Below are 19,157 nucleotides of genomic sequence, written 5' to 3' on the forward strand. Positions count from 1 at the left end.
TAGCAAGTGAGCAAGTAAGGATAGCAAAACTAGAAATTTGAGAAAGGACCCCTTATAGATGACAGATGTTGAGAGATCTGAGGAGTAGGTCCTGGTGAGAATAACTGTGATTTCTAAGGGAAATCTCCATTGCAAACTTTGAACTCTAGTGATAAGTTGACATTTAGCATAAATGGTTCTAGTCCTCCTCTGGCACTGACTCACCATGTGTCCTTGGGCAAGTCACTTTCCCTCTCAGTGCCTCCTTTTCCCAATGTGTAGTTTGGGAATCATGCTTACTGCCATTGGTCAAACACGTTGAGATCTACAAATGGAAAGCACTGTATTAGTATAAGCCTTTTCAAAATTATCTTCCATAATAAAAAGGAGGCTATAAACTTTTTTTTACCACTTTTTAAAAAAAAATCAGTACAGACATGTACAGGATTAACCACTGTCATTTAAAAAAGTTTTAAAACTCCATTAGCAGAGTTTATAAGGTTCACATATTGTAGCAAATCTCTCTAAAATGTACTTTTCAACCTTCATAAGTCTTCTCAAAGACAGTATTTCCCATGGAGGACATCAGAATAAAACACATTTTGAATTCTTGACCTAGCTATTTTAGATAGAGATCTAACTAACATAAAATTTAAGAAAGGACTATTCTTAGCATGAAAGCCTCTCAGTTTTAAACTCTTGTTTGAATTTCCTTTTTTGTTAACTTCAAACTTTAAGAAAATGAAATTGTCCTCTGTCTAGCGAGTAATTACAGGTACAAAGCAGTTTTTATGCATCCCTTGCCCTCCAGGACCTTGAGGTATAAGAGTCACAGACACTTTTGTGTACCAGAAACACAGTTACACCCTTAACTATGAATCCAGTAGACTGGATTCATGATATAGTGGTACGGAAGAAAAACAGCGGTTCGATTAAAATTACCCACTTTTATTGAATTCTCTTATAATGAATTTTCTCCAGCAGAACAAAAACCACATTATGGCAATCTAAACTCCTCCTACAGTGAGGAATCACTAGGAACATAATGGATTAATGACTTTGAACTTAATGTTCATCATCTGTTCTGCTCTAAGTTATGAATGCAAAAATAACATTCCCCAAATTATACCAGTAAAAAGTAAGATGTGCACAGTTTGAATACATGTATTCCCCTTGCTGCAATGCAGCATTGCTGCCATCATGCTTCACATATAGTAAAGTATACAATTCTAATATAATTAATTTTATTTTTATGGCTTCACTATAAGATTCCCCTTTTCTTGTACACAATATAGATAGGATCATAGAATCACAGATGAAAAGGTATCTTAGAAGGCACTACAGATATAGTGTTGCATAAATATATTGGCAAAATTTGGAAGCAACTTTTCTAACATGTGGAAAACAGAGATAAAGGAAAAAAACCTATGCAGAGAAATTCTGTTTCTTTTCCTGACTACAAGAAACGGTATAGATCCATTTCAGCCCTTGCAATTTGACTTTTTCCTGACTCTGTTTCTTGACTTTTGTGAATTACAGTACTTTGAGAATTTTAGAACTATAGTAGCTTGAGGTTTCTACAACCTGGTGAGCAATAAGTGACGTGACATTTAAAATATGATTTATTATATTCCTGAATTACACATACATTAATCTTAAAACTGACACAAACCTACAGGGTTTAATAGAATTTTTGTCAGCTGGTATAACAGTTTAGTCAAGAATATTAGTCTATATTCCCATACCTCTAGGTTTTGGTGAATTTCATTTGACACATGTCTAGTAATACAAACTTTGTAGAACTTTATCTGAATGGGAATGTATTTAGTAGCTAGGGACACAAAAGCAGCCTTCTACAAAAAATCCTCAGTTGTACAAAGGCCTCTGGTATCTTGTAGGGATATTAAAGAAGGTTTATATTAAACATGGTTTATATGAGAAATGATTTATTGTTAATTAATACTTTATAACTTAAGGTTTATGTTAGGAGTAAATTTGTGATTCCCAACATTTAGCCTCTAACCTGCAAGCCACCAGCTGTGTTTGTGTGAAGCCTGCTCAAAGAAATACTTTGTATAAAACTTGCTAAACATTAATTAACTCTAAGTAAGCCAAAACAGTAGCTGTTATAGTGTATAGATAGAGACCCCCACCCTCTGTAAGTTTTCATCTCACTTTATCTTTGCTTGTTAAAAGACAGGGAGTCTCACATAAATTGGTAACACCCCAAAAGGTAAAGAGACAGTGAAATAGATGTGATTAAGATAGAGAATGTATGTGAATGCATGCCTAGTTTAAACAATGAATGAATGGTTAGGGAGTCACCAGCCTGAAGAATTCAGTGTCGGCTGAAGAAGGTGTCAAGTGGGATCAACCAGATGACCCCCGGAGGGCAAACTGGAATCCACCCACCACACCTCAAAGGAAGGAAAAACAAAACATCTAATAACATGGAGCCAGCCACCTGCTGATTGATTTAGCAACAGCAAAATGAAGCAACTCTCATGAACTGACATAGGAATAAATTCCTATAAAACTGGACTCTAAAGACTGAGGACTTTGAGTCTATGGTTCTGCTACCAGCCTCCAGGAGCATCAGATGCATCTGACACAGACTCGGCTCCATCCTCATGACCAAGATACCTGACCAGTAACTTGGCATGAGCAACATCTAGGCTGGTAACTATAACATCTATACAGAACCTGAATGAATGATTGTGTGAATGAATATGTGTGTGTGTGTGTGTATATATATATATAAGGAATAAGTAGTAATAGAAACAAGTAGAAAAACATTGTTTTTTGTTTTGTTATGGTATTTACAATAAATGTGGCATCTTTGCCTTATCCCTCTTAATAAGATCCTGCTGGTTTTTATTATATTGGTATAACAATCTGAAAAAAATGGAGTCTACCTTAGGTGAAATAAGAATCCAGTTTTGATTGTTTGTTTGTTTGTTTTAAAAAGCAGCAACATTGAGGTGTTTAGTCATCAGGACCACATTTTTAATAAAGTCTACAGAATTTGAACTGGTGCACACTGAAACAAGTATTTTCAGAAAATCAGGTTATAAAATTAGAAAATAAATGTAATAATGGATAGAAATTTTATTGCCTTTTGTTCAGTCATGTAAATTAGCAGCTAGAGTTTCAGCAGAACATTTGTAGCCAATTAGTTCATATTATTATTGAAATGCACCATCTATTGTTGTGGTTAAATCATTTTATTTCATATGCCATTAATGTGTGATTAGTTGTTCAATTATAGGTATAGTAAGTGGTATAGGATTACAAGAGTATAAGACTGACGAGTATTTAGGACTGAGGAGTGTGTATTAGGTATGTAAGTAAAGTAAGGTTGTAATGCAAGACCTACAGGCTGAGATTTCAGTTTGGCCATATTAGGCCTCAGGCTTAAGGAGGCTTGACATAAGTAGGTGACCCAGGAATAGCCCTGTGCCAATAAAGTTATAAGATTACTGTAAAGAATGTGCCAATAGGTGATGTTCGGGAAAATATGCTGCAATGTATCTGTCCAGACCACAAGATGCATGATTGTAAATCATGGAAAGTTCTGCTCTAACTGCAGGTTACCATGGGAAAAAGTTTACATTGATGCTAATGAGAATAAGAGGAACTAAGAGAACAAACTATGAGAAGCGGTGCACCCCAAAATGTGTGGGGTGTGGAAGAAGAGATGAGGAAATAGTTCTCTGAAATCATCCACTCAATGTGCAGCGGCAGTCAAAAAAAGTGAACAGAATGTTGGGAATCATCAAGAAAGGGATAGATAATAAGACAGAAAATATCATATTGCCTCTATATAAATCCATGTTATGCCCACACCTTGAAGACTGCATGCAGATGTAATCGCCTCATCTCAAAAGAGATATTTTGGAATTGGAAAAGGTTCAGAAAAGAGCAACAAAAACTATTAGGGGTATAGAACGGCTTCCATATGAGGAGAGATTAATAAGACTGGGACTTTTCAGCTTGGAAAAGAGGTGATTAAGGGGGGATATGATAGAGGTCTATAAAATCATGAGTGATATAGAGAAAGTAAATAAGGAAGTGTTATTTACTCCTTCTCATAATACAAGAACAAGGAGCCACCAAATGAAATTAATAGACAGCAGGTTAAAAACAAACACAAGAAAGTATTTTTTCACGCAATGCACTGTCAACCTCTGGAACTCCTTGCCAGAGGGTGTTGTGAAGTCCAATACTATAACGGAGTTCAAAAGGGAGCTAGATAGATTCATGGAAGACAGGTGCATCAATGGCTATTAGCCAGGATGGGCAGGAATGGTGTCCCTAGCCTCTGTTTGCTAGAACCTGGGATTGGGTAACAGGGCATGGATCACTTGATGATAACCTGTCTGTTCATTTCCTTTGGGGCACCTGCCATTGGCCACTGTCAGAGGACAGGATACTGGGCTTGATGGATCTTTGGTCTGACCCAGTGAAAAGGAGGTTGGAATCCTCATGCATATGCATAAGGTGGTGGTGATAATACAAGATAAAAAAAGGGTTCCCTGGTATGAATAGGGTGGGAAGAACCCACCAGGAATCACCCCTCTGTCAAAGACCACTTGTTGAGAGATCCACCAGACTCTGATATCTTTGGGTATGTGAGTAGGAATATAGCATTAGCTATTGCATGGACTCTCACAGTTTTGTATACGTGTATGTGAGTGTAACTTGTAACTTATAACACAAACGAGAATTCTTACTTGCCATGTGTTTGTGGTCACTGTCTTTGTATGTTTCTAGAGCCTCCCAACCTAATAGAATCACTAAGAGTAACTTTCACCCTGTTGATCTTAGAACTGTAGCAACAGAGGAACCAGACTCACTCACTAGGGACACTGTGGTTCAGCACAAAACTATCAATTAAATTTAATTAGAGGCTACACATTGATTATTCTGAATATTTTATTCACACATAGGAAAATAGGGAAAATACTTTCAATATCATTAACTAACGACCAATACTGGCTTCACAGCACCCACATTTGTTAGGAGAAAAAGTTAGAGAAAACATTTTTGGTGAATCACTTCCATCAATACACAGGTAACTGATTCACATTTAACTGAATAAGGATAAGCTTTCATTGGTGAAGAATAGAAAATGCCAAGATGATTCCTTCTGCTCAGACACAGTCTAAAGTCCTGCACAGCTTACTCACATTGTCCCTGATTCAACACTGTGCTAAGACAGCATTGCACTGCTCTCCTGTTGCAAACCAGCCTTATGGCTGTCAGATAACGCTACTGAAGTATTCACCCTACACTTAGGTGGTGTATGGCCACTACAGTGGCCCCTACTTTATCCTACATACTGGATACTGGTGCAGGGAGAATAACCATGGTATTATCTGCACAATGGCAATCCCAAGTGTCTGGAACAGGTGGTATAGATTACAGCCTTCAGCCCCTGCTACTCTGACAGAGCCAAGGTAGCAGCAAATGCCAAGACTTTTTTTTCCCCTTCTGATCTTGGATATAAGGTTGTGACCATCACAGAGCCCACATTGCTACAGCCATCTGTAACTCTGACACTTCACATATGGATTGTGACAGGGCATGTAACTACTCCTGAAGATGATTCTCAAATATCAGTGAATATAGAAAGTGGTTGCTCAATTGCATCTCACAGGGATTGTGTTACCTCTGTGCTCCAAGATCTGTGCTGGTTTCCAGTTGTTTCTTGTTCCAATACCAGGTTTTGGATTTCTACAGATACAGTCCTGAGTGATTTGGAATGTAACCCTGTAATGTGGTGTCAGCAGCAACGACGGCCAGGTTCAGTATCGAAGGGTTTGTCCTAACATTGCAAAACAGAACCGACTCAAGCCCCCATCCAATAATTTGGAAAACTAAACACCATCCCTGGGTGCCTCAAAGAGGCAAAGCTTCCCCACTCACAAGCACTGAGTCTGTGCATAACAAAATAAATGTTTTAATAAAAGGGACAGGGAACCCAGCTTTAGTTTGGAGAAAAACATTTCAACAATGATTCAAAAGCACAAACATAACTAAACACCTGTCCCATAGTATGTTGAACAGTGGCCTTTGCCTCAGTTTCCCACCTTGTGGTGTGAAAGTCCGACCCACGAATGCCCCTTTAAAACGACACTTGCCTCTCCCTAAAACACAGCTTGATGGGGGAGGGAGGCTAAGTAATGCCTCTGCTGTTGCCACTGCTCACTGTATCTGCTGCTTCTTGCCTCTCACTGTCACCTTTGCAGTGATCACCGCTAACAATCTGTGCTGCCACTTGCCACTGCTCATCGCTGCTGCTGCTTGCTGCCACTGTGCACCCTGTCGCCGCTGCCACCACTTGCTTCATCTGACATGCATTGTTCTGAGCTTCCACCACTTAGGCCAGCTCCTAGTGACTTCAGCTGTTAGTGATTTCGCTAGGGAGTAGGAAACCTCTCTGCTATTATAGTCTCTGCATTGTCTTTCATTGCAACAATGTTGCCACACTAGCTGTAGGGCTCAGCTCCTAGACCTACTTGTAGTGATTTCAAAAACAAGGACTCTCAGTGGAGTCTGATCAGCTGTGTCTTAAAAGACTGGAAAGGGGAGGGTCAAATGGTGTCACACTGCCACCTAGGAAAACCTTTTCCCACCCTCTCTGACTTTCATTTGGATTTGGCATCCCTACCACCTACGTAGTGAGTGAGGTTAAAGTTAGGGTGGCTCCCTCAATCAGGGCATGCTAAGGATAGTTCTGCTGCCCTTTGCTCATACAATAAGGATAACAACATTTCATTACCCCTGCATTCAATACTGAAGTGAATTTTAACCCAAAACAGCCAAAAATGATCACTTTGACAAAGCAGGACGGTCTAGTGATCACCTAGGCAGAGCCAGTATGTCTATTCAAATACAGTCTTTCCCCCCAGATTCATCATTAGATGTCAGGGGAGATTTCATTTAGACCCTGCTTACAGGAAAGGTAACTGCCCAATAGACTACATCTCTCTGTGTAATACCATGCAAGATGAAATCAGAAGAGACACTCAAGCTAATAGTTCCCAGATTTAACTGGACGGAGACTTGAGGCAAAGGATTTTCAGTGAATCACCCTTTACTCTGAAAGTGTCTTTCCAAGTTGGTCTGATACAGTCCACTGATCTTCAGGACACACTTTCTCTATATCTTTGAGTAGGAATGGTTTAAGATGGTACAATTTGTGCCTAAAACTTTGCACCCACAAGTAACTCTTATGAGCGCAAAACCAAGAATTTGAGCTTTTATTTGTCTGATTTGTGCTCACATTCAGACGCTTAGAGATACAGCTGCTCAGAGCTATGACTATAGTTGAATTGTATGTACAATTTATACCAGCAATTCAACTGCAAGTGCAGATTTTGCCGTGCAAGTTGACCCTACAATGAAAGAGGTCTCTGACTGAAGAGTCAGCTAGTATGTCATTTTATACTTCCACATAATTGTGCAACCATTTGCATTTCAGTCCGCTTGGAGAGAGAGGGATAATATGCTTAGAGCTTTATTTTGATTGGAACTTGAATTTTTTCCTCCCAAGAAAATGAATGTATTGGAAAAATCTGAATCTTCAAATGAAACCTTTACATAACAAAAGAGGAAAACAGATGCTTCACAGGCAAGAGGTACAAAGATGTCCTCACATGCTTTATTTTGAAATGTAAAAGGATGTTAACTATAAAGTTGCATAACTTCTCATTTCTGAACACTATCACTGGGAAATTAATTTGCATTTCAAAATCTGTACTCTCTTTCTAATAAATCTTATTTAGTTAAGCATGTGACAGAATTAGAACTCTGCTGTTGAGTTCACTTGAGGGGCAAAGGTGACTTGCTGAAGAAGCAAAAAAGTAAACAGAATGTAACAATACTATGCTGAAGCAATATATTAGATAATCCCATATTGGGATGGTGGGAATAGCTGTGTGCACTCTCTGATTTATGAAGTGCTATATGTAGAAACAGTAATGAATAAATCTAAGAATTATTATGATTTATAGTTTCAATTTTATTAGCATTTCATAATTATAACTTTGTTAAATTAATTGGTTCCTTGTTGCTTACATTGAAAACAGATCAGTATATGTCTAGATTTTATAAATTTTAGTACCTAAAATGAACATTAAAATAAGGGACAGAAAATTTAAAAAGAAAGATGTTATAAGATTTCAAATCTTCCCCTCTCCCCCAATTTTTGTTTTTAAGATTGAATTATCACAGACTATAGTAAGTATCAGAGGGGTAGCCGTGTTAGTCTGGTTCTGTAGAAGCAGCAAAGAATCCTGTGGCACCTTATAGACTAACAGATGTTTTGCAGCATGAGCTTTCGTGGGTGAATACCCACTTCTTCGGATGCAAGCAGTGGACTATAGTAAAGTTTTATAAAATTAGTGCAAATAATTGTTTTAAAAATAAAATTTGACTCTTACCTAATCCCATTCTGAAAAGATAACTGTGTTAATAATTAGGTTCAAATGTCGTAGAACTGGATCATGTTAGAGTCATTCAAACTTCTGTGACATCCAATGAAGTTAACTATAAAGTCAACTGCCTACCTAGATAAATATATGTTTAAAATATCAATTGAATCAAATTTGTCTTTCTTGTAATTTTTTCCCCCCCGGTCAATGTTACATTGATTTATTCAAATACAGGCACATCCAAATACCACTCTAATCCTAACTAAAGTATCATCCCTAAATTAATTGTATTCACAATCCATTACAAAGTTTTAATATTTCTTGTAATAGCTGTTAACCACAGTTGTTAAAGTAACCTTACTTTGTAATTACAACTAACATACATTGCATAATCAACTGTTTTTCAAGAGCATCATCATTTATCAACCTTAAACTGTGGTTACATTGTGAAAAGTGTACAGACAAAATGGCCCCTTCATGCTCAACAGAACTGTTCCCTTTGTATATTTAGTCACATTTGTAGATTTCAGGAACAAAAATAAGTTTTTTGTTTTGTTTTAAAACTACCCTTCATTCCTGTGATCCATCAGGGCCAATGCAATTAACAGAATGAGCTGGATTCTATTCCTTCTTACGCATCGTTAAAACAATTCTAGAGTGAATCAATTATACCTAAGAAACACACTGAAGGCTGCAGAAGTGTAAATTAGGGCAGAATTTGGCCTACAGAACCTTTATTACTGGTGATGATAATAAGAAGGAAAAAAACCTCAGCTTGACTTTCTGATCCCAGCTTGAGTTATCAAGGTTGATATTTAGAAAATAATGGTTTTTAATTGTAAAATGATTTTTGATATGGACTTTTGAGAGACTATTAAAGCATGGAATGGCATGGTGCTTTCTCACAGAGCCACTTTTCAGAGCTCTACTGCACTATTATTTAGATAATTTGATATATTAATTCAATCTGCAAGAAACACAGATTGTGCATCTTTACAAAAATGTCAAGCTTTTCATCTTCACACCTTTTCTTCCATCTTCTTAGATTTGATCCCAATCATGCTCTGACATATGAGAAAATTAATTCCGGTGGACTGCTCATATTTGTGAAGCTACTCACATGTATGTTTGCAAGATCAGTGCCTTAGAACATTAGCTCAGAGATGAAGACAACATTTTCCTCTGTTTTGAAAAGCACCATGCAAAATATAACTAACAATATTATTAATACTACTTCTCTATATTAAACAGAGCAATTGTCAAGCCTAAGTTCCTAACATTTTCTTACAATCAGGTACACAGTGTCAAGGACATCATTCATTTCTTCAGAGAAAAACTAAAATATCCCACACATAGAGGATAGAAAAATATTAGATTTTAGTTACGTATCACTGAGACTGTGTTTCTGAGATGCCTGTCTCTCTACCTAGTCACACTTCATGACTGAAGGAGTCATCTCAAGAAGTAGGTAGAAATGTCAATTCAAATTATAACTGTAGTTAGTTTTATGACAGCAGACTACTCTGACTGGAAGAGAAGGAGAGTATAGGATCCTGCTGCCAATGAGGTCACAGTATTAACGATCAAGGTTTGCCCTAAAATTCCCTCACTTAAGAGTGACGTAGTCATGGCTTGGTAATCACTGACAGAATGGCTACTTCCTTGCTGCTATTACTGGAGGGGTGCAAGAGAAAAATCAGAGGGACAATGTTTGTCTGACAGAGGATCGGAGGATTGAGGTCTGAAATTTGTAGGTCCCAGGCTTCTACTGCTTTTCCTGTATTACCATAGACTGGAGGGGCCTATGGAGGGGGAATACACCAGCTCTGCAGTTCTAACAGATGGCAGAAGTCTTGTGAAATAATGGGATAAACCAATCGAAACACTAATTGTGGTTTGGTCTCACACACTCCAATAACAATCTACACAGAGAGAGAGAGAGAGAGAGAGAGAGAGAGAGAGAGAGATGATCTACCTTTTGAACCAAAGAATTGTTTGTTTGAAAGATCAGCTTATCTCTTTGCTAAGGAGCATATTTCCCCCAAATGATCATTTGCTTAATTTTGTGTCATTTCAAACCAAGTAAATTATGTGATTATAAACTCTGTGCCTCCTGTCCCATGAGCCTAGTTCTGTTCACATTTAGGTGGGTACACACATTTTGACGTTATTGGGTGTTGAACTGCTGTCAATTGAAGTCAGTACAGGGCCCCAGACATCTTATTTGTACCAAATATGTGGTCATGAGAACCAAAGAATACACTCTTTATTTTTGTAACTATGGAATAAACTTAAATTTACAGCTTTAATAACATATTTTATATTGTCACTATTATTATGATATCTGAACACTGCACAATCCTTAATGTATTTGTCCTTACAAAATACTGCTATGAGATAGGCATGCTATTATCCCCATTTTCAGAAGAGAAACTGAGGCACAGAGACACTAAAATGACTTGCCCAAGGTCATACGGAAATTGTGACAAAGTAAGGAACTGAACCTCAATCCACCTTAACCATGGGGACATCCTATCTCATCTGTATGCTTCCTACCAAGCCATCTCTGCCCCAGCATAATTTTTACTTTGAAAATTTATACATATTGAAACTGACATTGTGAAAAGAAAGAATAAGTCTACCAAGTTATTTCTCCCAGAAATTACAACAGCACAACATTGAGATATTAATTTAAAAATATATATTTGAAGATGTTTATAAAAATGTTTGTCATCTTTCAACAAGCTCGATTAAGTTAATATATATTTTTCTTTCCAACTATTTGTACAGTTGAGCATCTGATTATTAAATTGGGTTGAACAGACAGAAGGATCATAAAACAGTACTTAGTTTTTAAAACTCTAAATGTTTCAAAAATATTTTTTTTTTAGCTATCTATGTCATAGAAAAGCTATGTGGGTGTGGGACTGTAATCATAGAATTCAAGATCAGAAGGGACCATTATGATCATCTAGTCTGACCTCCTGCAAGATGCAGGCCACATAAGCCGATCCACCCACACCCACTCTTAGCAAGACCCCCCCCCCATGCCGGAGGGAAAAAAAAACAAGGCCAGCCATAGCCAATCTTCTTTCCTGGAGGAAAATTCCCCCAAATATGGCGGTCAGCTGAGCCCCGAGCCAGAGCATGCGGGCAAGACTCTCCAGCCAAACCAAGGGAAAAGGTTACATACATACCAGGCATAATATTGACTAAGCCTATATCCTATATCCTCATCCATCCATATCCCCCAAAAGCTCTTATAATTAAGTGGAAAAGTCTCTTCGCCCCTGTTCCCACTGTTTCCCTCTTTCCCAGTATCCAGTATTGCACTCCCCTGATGGTTAGAAACCTTCCTCTCTGAATTTCAATGACTGACCTGACATGTTTATATCCATCGTCTCGTGTGTCCACATTAGCACTGAATAATGATATAATTCCTTCTCCTTCCCTTCTGATATATTTTATATTATATATATTTAATCATCTCATCTCATCTCATCCTTTGGAAAACAAAAAAAAAAAGCTCCAAGTCTCCTCTCTCCTCTCTCCTTTTCATTCTCTTCCCATCCTTAGTGCTCTTTCTTTGTACCTGTTCTAGTTTGAATCATCTTCTCAAAATTCATCCTTCCAAAACTGCACAACATACTCCAAAACATCTCTCTCCAGCGCCTCACCAGCGCCTTTATATAATCCTTATACTAGCTACTCCTCACCTCTCGCACCTAGCCCCCCCAGCTTTTTAGCATTTTAATATTAGCTTTTTGCCACATCACATCATATCTTCACATCCATCCATCACTCAGGTCTCCCTCCTCCTCCAGCCCCTTCTCCAACTCCCCCTCCAGCTTAACACTAAAGCTCTGTTAGACATCCCTAAAAAAATAACCTTTTATAATCTTACTAAATTTCACTCATCCTGTTACTAATACTACTTTTATACTATCATCTAAATCTCATCTAATATCTCGATCCTCCTCGAATTCCCCAATACCCCCCAACCCCCACCAATCCTAATCCAGTTACTTTCCCACTTTATCAGCCCTTTCTGGTTCCCCCTACTCTTATAAATTAAATAAGATTGATAAAAAAACTACGAAAACCCCCCTCCAATCCCACTGGTAACCAACCCCCCTCCCCTCCTTCCCCCTTCCCCCTCTCCCCTTCTCTCTTCCTCCTCCCAGCCCCACCTCCCCTCTTTTTTTTCCATCCCCATCTTTTCTTTCCATTTTTCTTTTCAATTCCACATTAAACCGTTTACTAAATATGAGAGAATGAGATCCAGATCCACCTATAAATCTAAAAATCTAAAAAAAAAAAAACTCAAATCTCTCAAAGATCAAGATTCTAGATCTTGTGCTCTCCAATATCCAATCATTCTGTAATCTATCCTGCCGCCATTCTCCACCCTCATTTTCCGATTTTTCTATTTTTTTTTTTTTTTTTCCATGTTAGACTTTACTACCTATAATTCCCTAGTCCTATAATTCCCGGGTCACTTTTTTTCCTTCTTGATCTAAGGAACTACATCCATTTATTAATCCAGTCAGTCGATTTATTAATCATTAATAATTTTTTATATAATATTATCCTTATTCTATGAATTATAATTCCCTTAATTTCCTATAATTCTTTAGGATGAAGATTATCCGGCTCATTCCATTTTTGTTTTGTTCCAGTTTACCTCTTTCATTTCATGTAATGTCTACCCCCATATCTTCATTCCCTATCGTCCTCTATCACTATTCCTTTAGTTTCATTAGCCTCATTTTAGCCATTCCAAAGAGAATTATTCGTTCAGATATTCATTTATTTTAAGATTTCTAATTCTTCTTCTTTCTTTTTTTCTTTTTTTTTTTATTTTTTCTTTTTTCTCTTTTTTTTTATATTTATTTAAACTAAATCTGCTATTGCTTTTTTAATTTTGCCTTTCTCCACTCTCTCATCTCTTTCTCTTTTCTCATTTCTTCCCTGCACCTCTGACCTCTCCTCCCCTTTTTAGGCTGGTTTCCCTTTTTCCACCCTTTTCCACTCCCCTCTGCCTTTCTTTTCTCCAACTGCTACCTCTGCTGCTCATGCTCTCTAAAACTTCTACCTACACCCCTACCTCCCCTTCTCAACTCCTCTGACTCTTGCCCACTCGCCATCCTCAACCCCCTTAGATCCTACTAGGCCCTCCAGTCTTAGTCTAACTATATGTTAGCCAGTCTAGCCCTAGTTACTTAAATGCTTTTTTTTATAAAAGTAGCCTTTTTTAAATTGAATTCCTACACCCTAGTCTCAGATGCACTATTGATTATCCTATTTGGCCATTGTTGTCCCCTACAACAATGTCCTCAAGGAGGTCCTTGGCAAAAACAAAAAAAAAATCAAATCAAAAATCACAAAAATTCAAAAAAAACATCTCGAAAATTCGGATCAGCATATCACGTATGGGAACTTGATTATTATTACATTTTTTAGCATTATTTTCCCAATTTATATCCAGCATTTATTAGCCCCCCCATTCTATATCATTATAGTTAAAGTCCTCCTTAAAAAAAATGTAAGCTTATCCCTATCCTCCTCTAAAAACATTAAAGCCGGTATCCATAAGCTCCTCTCCTAAGCTAGATCCCTCCTGGCTATCTTCCTCCCCTCCCCAAACAGACATGTCCCTTTGTTCCTCATTGTCCATTGCATTTTACAATTATCTCCCATTCAGACTTTTAATTTATTTCCATATTTGCATCTCATTTACCTTACCTCATTATCTTTACTTTTCTACTCCCACCTTTCTCCTTCACACTTATTACCTAAACAGCATGTACCTACATACTCCTTCTTTCCCACTTCCATTCTCCACCCCAAGCTCCCGTTTTCCATTTCCCACCCCTTCCACCTTTGTGATCCCATTCCAATCTAACCAGTTCCTCCAGTTCCTCCTTTTTGTTTTTCTCCTCTCTTTTTCTTTCCAGTTAATTTTTACTCGGTAGGGACTTCTCTCTTTACCCCCCTCTCCCTCTTCCTTACACCCTTACTTCTCCTCATCTGTGTGTCTCCTATCTGTCCCCCCTTCCTTGCCCCCTCACACCCCCCTCCCAATGCCCTCTCTCCCCCACCTCTACTCTTTCCAGTTTAAATAATCAGATTCCTAGTCTTAAGCTCCAGCCCCCTCTACTTCCTCCCTCCTTCTAGAAGTAGACTTCCTTCCTCCCTCCTGTCCAGCCTCCCTCCTGCCTCCCTTGGCCCCCCCCCCCCAAAGCCCCCCCTCCCTCCCTCCCATCCCCATCCCCCAGCCCAACCCCCCTCCTCTCCCCAGCCAACCCCTTCCCCTCATCCAACCTTCAGCCAACTATTAACCATCATGATCCTTGACCTTCTCACCACTCTTCAGGCTGATTCCCCACTAGAATCCTCTTGCATAGTCTGGCTTCCTCTGCTCTGATCACTCTAGGAATCTAGCCGCTCTTGGATCTCCTCCATGAAGGATCCTATCCGTGTCTCTTATCTCCCCTCTAGGATCCTTCTTAGGACATCCTCACATCCCTTCTTTGCTCCCCGCCGCCCTCTTCACACCCCCTGGTTCTCCTCTCCTGGCCCCGGCACCATCTGGCACTCTCCCTCTCACAGATCTGTCCAAGTCCTCGCCACTGGCTGCGTTCCCCTGGGACCCCTCCTCCTCCCCCTCCTCCCTCCCCTCCTGCCTCTCCTCCCCCTTCCCCTCCCTTTCCTCCCCCCCAAACCCCTGGCCTCTCCCCTCCCTCTCCCTATCCCTTTCTTCCTTCCCTCCTTTATCTTTCTTTTTCTTTTGGCTTTCCTTTGGCTTGCCTCTTCTGGACTCCTCTCCTCAGTCTCTCTCTCACTGCTCCCTCTTCTTCCTCCCTCTCTCATTCTCAAACCTTCTCTGCTGGCTCTCCTCCCCCTTCCCTTCTCTGCTTCTCCTCTCCCCTTCCCTCCTCTCCACATCTTCCTCTCTCCTCCCCCCCTCCTTCCCCCCCCTCTGCCCTCTCCCTCCCCCCCTGCTCCCTTGCCCCTCCCCTCCAGCTCCATGCCCCTGCTCCTGCTCCCCCTCTCAAACCTCCTTCTCAGCTCTAGCTCTCAGCGCTCTTCCCTCTCTCTCTCCTGGCTCCTCCAGGCGCACTCCAGCTCCTATATCACACCTGGCATCTATCATCCTGGATGGTGCCCTCTGGCTGCTAGCTCTGGCTGCTGCTGGCTGCTGCTGCATGCTCTGTCTCTGCCTCTCTGTGTCTGCTGCTGCTCGGCTCTTGGCTGCTGCCTCTTGGCTGCTGCCCTCTGCTGCCTGGCTTCCCTGGCCCAGCCTTGCCTCCTCCCCCCTGGCCTCTCCTCCCTGCCTGCCCTCTGCTGCCTCTGCCTCGCTGGCTCCTGCCTGTGCTGCTGGGCCTGCCTGGGCCTCCCCCCTCCTCCCTCTGGCCTGGCTTCTCCTGCCCCCTCTCTGCCCCAAGCCTCTCTGCCACTCCCCTCAGCCTCTGGCCCAGCCCACCTCTGCTCCTCCCCACTCACCTAAACCTCTCACAAGAACTCCAACGCTAACCCTGCTGCTCACTGCCCAGTCCTGTTGCTCTGGCTGTTGCCTCCTGGCTGGCTGCTCTGCCTGGCTGCCTGGCTGCCTGGCCTGCCGCCCTCTGGCCCCTGGCCTGCTCCCTCCTCTGCTCCCCCCTCCCCTCAGCTCCTCCTTCAGCAGCCTGCCCTGCCAGCCTCTACAGCGCTGCCTGCCCAGCCTGCCCTCCTGCAGCTCCACCCCCAACTCCTCCCCTGTTGCCAGCCCAGTTTGCTGTGTGGTGAGATGTCTATGCAATAGGACACAATACAGTCATCCCCAAACCTCACAGTGCTACTCACAACCATGTATTTATAATATGTCCTTTACCAGTTAAAAGTCAATGGTGCCTTTTAAATTCACCTTATTATGGACTTATGCTTATCAGATTTCATCTTGTACACAAGCTGTACACAAGACAATTGAAAACTCTAACTCCAGTTTCCCTGCTTTTAGAATATACTGTGTTTTATTTTATTTGTTCCTTTCTTCAGGCATCAAATGGTCTGATATCACCTATGGAAAGACTACAGCAATGTCAGATTTCAAGAGGTAAATCAAAACACAAAAAGTGGCTAATCAGCAATATGGGTTATTTGAAAACATCACAAGTAACCGGTTGGCTAAGCTTCAAAACAATTAAGCCATTTCAATGTTTTAATTAACCCATCTCAGGGTACACGTTTTGATAAAGCTATGTATCAAATGTGGTTATAACATAGCCACATTTGCAGTTGCTTGAACAATAGACTGTTATTCAAAACTGCCAGAGATATTTTATTATTGTTCATTATGGTAATTTTTTTAAAAGGAGGTGGGTGATGAAGGAAAATTACCTGTATCTGATCTTCTCTTAACACCGAAATACTTTTCTAAATATACATTTGAACATAATTTAGTAGTGACTATCTTAAGGAAAAGGGGATGGTCTGGGGTGGGAGCTACAGTAATGAACACGGGGCAAAGTTTGTTAAAAATATATATTTAAAATTATGATCATTCTCTCAAGCCAAATCCTAGCCCCAGTCTGCAGTCTAAAGGAACCAGGCACCACACACTCTGGATATCTATGGGGTGAGAGGGGGAAGTCATGCTGGGCGAAGGATGCCTTTCCGCAGACCATGGAGTGACATTGCTCCACCATGGGCTGCTATTACAGCCATAAGACTATCCCTGGAGCTCCTGCACACCCCGCCTTGGAGGGGTAATGTCTTATGGATCTTTGTGGTCTCAGAACTGCCAGCCTCACTACTGTGCCTTTCTTGTCACGCCTCTAAATTTCTCTTGCCTGACAGCACACCAGAGTGTTTTGCGGATTGTCCCTATAGGTACCTCCACCTCCCCCAAATCCTGCTTATTCCCATCATTTGGAATCCAAACTTATTCAGCTACTTATGGAGACTTCAGCAACTATGGATGTGGCAGTGGGATGGAAAATGAGGCAGCTCTGTATAAAAGAAAGCAATAGCATGAGGCCCCAGTTGAGTAAGGAACATGTGCCTAATTTTAAGCATGTAAATAATACCATTGCTGAGCTGTGGTCTGAGTGATACACAGCACATAAATAAATAGGACCCTTCTTTTCTTGAAAATCAGTAGGAGGTTTTTTTTTATTATTAAGGTGATGTTTTTAGGTAGATGATGAATAGGAACCACATATTAAAGGACTAGTAATTCAAATATTTACTCATATGGCAGACCCATTGACTTCAATGGGACTACTTGGAGGAATAAGGACTACATGATCCGGCTCATTGGTACTAACCACGGTGCCAGTCCCGTGAAGAGTTACACACATGTTAAAACTTCATGCACTGTGATGGGTCCCAATGAAGTTACTGAGACTCCTCATGGTGCATAAAGTCTTTGTGGTATCGAGACTGATGTTGCGTCCATTATCAAACTGGCTGTCTTCTTCATCAGACCTCCCAAGGTTTACATCAAGAATGTCTTATCTACAAAATAACTCCAAGAGTTCCTTATGTAGTTTATATGAAATGTATTGAAAATAAAATTACTTTCTTCAACATTGTCAACCTTAAGTTAAAAAAAGTTTGTACTCAAACTACTGTCTGCAGTGAAAACAATTCACACAAAACAAACATCTGCATTCATGTTAATCCAGCACCTTCCTTCAGCTATCAACAAATAGTTCTTCTCTTTTTCTTGGACCAAGTAATGGGCAAATAGTAATGCAACAGCTGGCCAAAATGTAATTTAAAGAAAATAGTCTAAGGTTTACAAGGGATTAGAAAACTACTGTGGTGGGCAGTGGAGACGGGAATGATAATATGATGCACATAGCAAGTTATTTGGTTTTCAGCAGGAATGAACTTGGCCGTAATATCAGCAGAAGGAGATGGAAGTGGTACAGTGCTGGCAGGAGTACAGCAACCCCTGTGAGGCGTCTGTCTACAATGATATAGCAATAACCACAGAGACTGAAGCAGAGACTGGATGGCTATTAGTTGCACTGAAGAAACTAATCAATGGGAATTATAAAGTTTAAAATCTTCAAAATGAAGCTGTCTGGTTGCTTAAAGGCAAAATAGGAGGATTAAAAACTGTGGATGCAGGCAAATATTTCCCAGATTTTATGCAATAGACCAGTTAAATGCATGGGGGAAATTGTAGCATGTCAGTTTTTAGAAAATGAAAGTATTAAAAAACTTGAACAAACCATAACAGTAAGAACAGGAAAAGTCAAAGTTGTGTATGAAAAAACCCACAAAGTATTGTGTTTACACACAAAAAAAGTGCCTTATAGTATACACCATTTGATATGGCAATTCATCTACATACAACACAGAAACTCTGCACTATAATAGTGCTCATGATAGAGTCCATGGCATGAAGACAATCCCTTACCAGGGTTTAACTAGGCATACCTTTTGCACCTCAGTTTTGCAAGTACAAATAATTATGGACAATAGTTAAGTTATTGTAACATATCTGACCATGAATTGTAGGTTCAGCCACGAACTGTGATGTCTAAATTGCACATGCAACAATTTGTGCATATATATCGCAGATGCTTGAAAAGAGATGCCAAGTATAGAAAACATGGGCCACATTTTTCAATAATACTGTATTAGAGTGTGCTGGTCTCATCAGTACACAGGCAATGTTGATGGAGGAGATTAAGATGCAAAGGCATGTTCTACAAATGGATTACACAAACAAATACCAAACCAACT

Source organism: Mauremys reevesii, linkage group 9, assembly GCF_016161935.1.
Source record: "Mauremys reevesii isolate NIE-2019 linkage group 9, ASM1616193v1, whole genome shotgun sequence".
Taxonomy (NCBI): Eukaryota; Metazoa; Chordata; order Testudines; family Geoemydidae; genus Mauremys; species Mauremys reevesii.